We start from the raw sequence: 5,000 nt of genomic DNA, 5'->3' as shown, positions 1-5,000 counted from the left end.
TGCGCGTGCGTGTGTGTATTTCAGACACAACATCATGTGCTATCTCTATCTATCAGACCCCATCTCCTACTTGTGTGTGTCTGCGGCCTTAACCTCCACCTCAGTGTTTATCTGAGTGTGTGTGTGTGTGTGTGTGTGTGTGTGTGCGCGTGTGTGTGTGTGTCTTGGCATGGACCAGCCTCCTATTCTTGTTTGTTTACTGTTGGCAATTTTCACTCAGCTGCCGGGCCTGAGCCCAAAGTGGTGTTACATAAGTCTCAGATCCACACCACAATCTGAGCGCCGCTGGAGGCGTCGGTGGAAATGTGGCGCGACGCTTTGCCGTCAACGACCCGCGCAAGCACTTCTACACCTCAGCCCTCGCTGTTTTAAACTCACAGGTTTGAGAACAAGCTTTCCTTTCAGGAACATTAAAAAAAAGGCATGTAAATTCAGGGTCCCCACATTGTCGGACCACGTGAATTCGGGGTCCCCACATTGTCGGACCACACGAATTTGGCGTCCCCACATGGACGGACGGACCAACGGTGTGTTTCATGTCCTTGCTGTCAGATGGCAGTGAATATTATCGTCTAGCTGCGACGCGCCAGCTCGGGTGTTGCTGTCTTGTTTTCCTGGCCTTGCAGCGGTGAATCATGGGAGTGAGCTAATACTGAATAAATGACGGCGAGGCACGTGAGGAGGGAGGAGAGAGGGCTATTGGGGGGTGAAATGAAAGGGTGGAGGGAGGAGAGGTGCGTATAAAAGTCCTGCACGCAGGAATTAGGAAATATTCCTCTGGAAAAATAGACTGACTGATATTTCCCAGACTTCTCCTTCCATCGTCTCTCAAACGGTGAGTACATGAAAATGAATGGTAGGTCATCTTTTTTACTATTTCTTTTTACTGACCCGCTCCTGCGCCAACATGCTCTTTCCTTCGACGGTCTATTTCAGTATTTACTCGGTTGTAATGCACTTTTCCACCACTTGTGGCAGCCATGAGAATGCCAAACAAACAGAAGAAGAAGTCTGGAGCGCAAAAATTATGACTAAAGTAGTGACGCTGTATTTTCATTTGCACTTAAATGTTATTTAGAAAACATTTTTATAAATATAGTTGCAATTTATATATTTTAGCGCTGCGTAATTCAATGTTAAAATATCTACATGTACTTTCTTGAGTCGATGTCAGTGTTTCTTAACCATAGGGCCGCCAAAAACTATATGTCCCTCAACTGTGGTCCGTATGGGCCGCAGCGGTACTCAGTTGTATTTCACTTTTCCACCAATTGTGGCAGTCATGACATTACCAAACAAACAGAAGAAGAAATCTGGAGCTGAAGTCTTGGAGAAGTTTTTCAGCGCAAAAAATATGACTAAAGTAATAAGGCTGTATTTTTATTTGCACTTAAATGTTATTTAGAAAACATTTATTATTAATATAGTTCAAATGTATCTATTTTAGCGTTGCGTTGAATCCATGTAAACATATCAACATGTGCTTTCTTTCTGGAGTCCATATTAGTGTTTCTTAACCATAGAGCCCATTGTTGGGCTGCCAAAAAAATATCTGTTCCTCGGCTGTGGTACGCAGTTGTAATGCACTGTTCCACCACCTGTGACAGTAATCACAAAACCAAACAAATAGAAGAAGTCTGGAGCTAAAATCAGAAAAGTACTTCCTTCAGCGCAAAAAATATGACTAAAGTGGTGAAGCTGTGCTTGAATGTAATTTAGAAAACATTTATTATTATTATAGTTACAATGTATTTATTTTAGCGTTGTGTGAATATATCAAAATGTGCTTTCTTTCTGGAGTCTGTATCAGTGTTTCTTAACCATAGGGCCGCCAAAAAATATATGTCCCTCAGCTGTGGTCCGTATGGGCCGCATCGGTACTCAGTTGTAATTCACTTTTCCACCTCCTGTGGCAGTCATGACATTACCAAACAAACAGAAGAAGTCTGGGGCTGAAGTCATAGAGAAGTTTCTTCAGCGCAAAAAATATGACTAAAGTGGAGAAGCCTTATTTTCATTTGCACTGTGATTTTATTTAAGAAACATGTATATTATTAATATCTATTATTAATTTAGTTAGAAATTATTTATTTTAGCCTCGCTTACCATATTTTCTCAACCATAACTTGCACCATTATATAAGCAGCACCCCCTACATTTTAGAGAGAAAAAAATATTTTCCATACATTAGCCGCACCGGAATATAAGTCGCAGATATGTATAATGTTAACAGAGTTATATATGCTGAAAAATTCTGTAAATGTTTATTTACATACCTTAATAGGTATAATAGACCGTATTTATATTATTCACATGTGAATAATGCTGTATAATAGACTGTATTTATGTTATTCACATGTGAATAATGATATATAATAGACTGTATTTATCTTATTCACATATAGAAAAAAATACCTAAATGTTTATTGTCTATTGTGAGCGAACTGTGGTGCTGAATTTCCCCCTGGGATCAATAAAGTACTTTCTATTCTATTCTATTCTATTCTAATTGCTTCCAATCTGTGTCTGTAGCAAGGCAGTAAAACGGCTGATGAAACAAAACAGAAGTCATGGTCAAGCTAGCTCTCCAATCAGCTAAACAGACTCAACGGTGACGTTTTGGTGAATTTACTGAGGAATTTGTGAAAGTGAAACATTACAAACATAATGTAACTGTAAGTTAATAATACTAACAGACACTCGTAAAGGTGTTAGCATATAATCTAAAGCTAACGAAGCTATTGTCATTATATCGTGGTAGTGCATACAAATATGCATGAAAACACTCCTACAGACATCACACATGGGACGGTTCAGTCAGTAAGAATAGTTTTAGTTATATTCTAAAACTTACAAATGTTGCTTGGAGTGACGAATGAAGAATCCATATGAGTAGAAACGCTATGGACGGCTAGAAGACTGAACGGCACATCTACTACTGGTTGAAAGCCTTAAACGGAAGGACACAGCGGCTTATAGTCCTGGATTCGCGGTAATTGTATGTATATATATGTATGTATGTATGTATATATATATATGTATGTATATTTAAAACATTGCTGTTTATTTTTAAATCTTTACATGGACTGGCACCTCAATATATCTCGGACCTCATCCAAATTTACATCCCTGCGCGCTGATATTTGAGTGGGCCCCGGGTCTCTGTGTAGTGGAAAAGTTGGGCTTTGAGTTCAGAATCCCGGGTCTGTTATCATACACACATGCTCACCTTAGGGGGGGGGCTGGAAGACAAACTGCACCAAAAACCCCCGCCAAGAAGCACATAACTGTTTAATTGTGCAGTCGCTCCGCCAACACACACACACACACACTCACACACACACATTCTTGTATTTGTTACCTTCTTGAGAGCTGAGAAAAATGCCTCCCTGTTTAGGACCACCCTTTCTAGATATATAAAGAAGTGTATTTGCAAACCTACACACACAAACCTAGACACATTTTCGCACCTACACATCTACTATCTCACACACTAATACATACACGTCTATACATACACTTTCACACCCATACAAACACACATACTACACACTTATACAAACCTATACACAAACACACACACAAACAGACCTATACACACACATACACACACTTACACACTTATACATACACACCTATACACAGAAACAAACCTATACATACACACATTTACACACACACACACACACTCAAACAAACCTATACACACACATACACACACACACTAATACATACACGTCTATACATACACTTTCACACCCATACAAACACACATACTACACACTTATACAAACCTATACACAAACACACACACAAACAGACCTATACACACACTTACACACTTATACATACACACCTATACACAGAAACAAACCTATACATACACACATTTACACACACACACACACACTCAAACAAACCTATACACACGCTTACACACCTATACATACACACCTATACACAGACACAAACCTATACATACACACATTTACACACACACCCATACAAACCTAAACACACACACCTGTACATAAACACCTATACATACACACTTATGCACACATATACACACACACACACACACCTATACACACACACCGATACAAACCTATACACATTTATACATACACACCTATACACAGACACAAACCTATACATACACACATTTACACACACACACACACACCTATACAAACCTATACACACACACACCTGTACATAAACACCTATACATACACACTTATGCACATGTATACACACACTTATACATACACACCAATACAAACCTATACACACCTATACATACACACCTATACACAGACACAAACCTATACATACACACATTTACACACACACACACAAACCTATATACGCACACACACTTGTACATAAACACCTATACATACACACGTATATACAAGTATACATTCACACTGATACAAACCTATACACAGACACAAACCTATACATACACACATTAACACACACACACACACACACCTATACAAACCTATATACACACACACACCTGTACATAAACACCTTTACATACACACTTATGCAGACATATACACACACACATCTATACATACACACCAATACAAACCTATACACACCTACACATACACACTTATGCACACATTAACACACACACACTTATACATATCCACCTGTACAAACCTATACACACCTACACATACACACTTATGCACACATTAACACGCACACACTTATACATATCCACCTGTACAAACCTATACACACCTACACACACCTATAGGAACATATACATACACACCTATACACACCTATACGAACATATACATACACACCTATACACACCTATACACACAACCACACACCCATACACACGTACACATTAACACACACACAGACACACACACACACTGGGTTTACGAGCCAGCAGAGGAGCTTTCATCCCCGACTTCTGTTTGTGGGATTTGGACTAGATTCAGTTCCAGCAGGCCCTGCTTGGTCAA

The 5,000-nt window shown here is 39.3% G+C and overlaps 1 protein-coding gene across 1 annotated transcript in view; it reads left to right on the top strand.

The window, feature by feature from the left end:
• The first annotated feature begins 677 nt into the window (after positions 1–677).
• Positions 678–5,000, top strand: part of mgp (matrix Gla protein) — an 18,695-nt gene continuing 14,372 nt past the window's right edge. Inside the window, exon 1 of the mRNA XM_061884301.1 lies at positions 678–835. The gene's annotated coding sequence lies outside the window, so the exon portion shown is untranslated. The remainder of the gene's footprint in view (positions 836–5,000) is intronic.

This window comes from Nerophis ophidion, linkage group LG23 (genome assembly GCF_033978795.1).
Source record: "Nerophis ophidion isolate RoL-2023_Sa linkage group LG23, RoL_Noph_v1.0, whole genome shotgun sequence".
NCBI classification, from domain to species: Eukaryota; Metazoa; Chordata; class Actinopteri; order Syngnathiformes; family Syngnathidae; genus Nerophis; species Nerophis ophidion.
The sequence above is the reverse complement of the archived record's forward strand: the minus strand, read 5'-3'. Positions and strand labels throughout refer to the sequence as shown.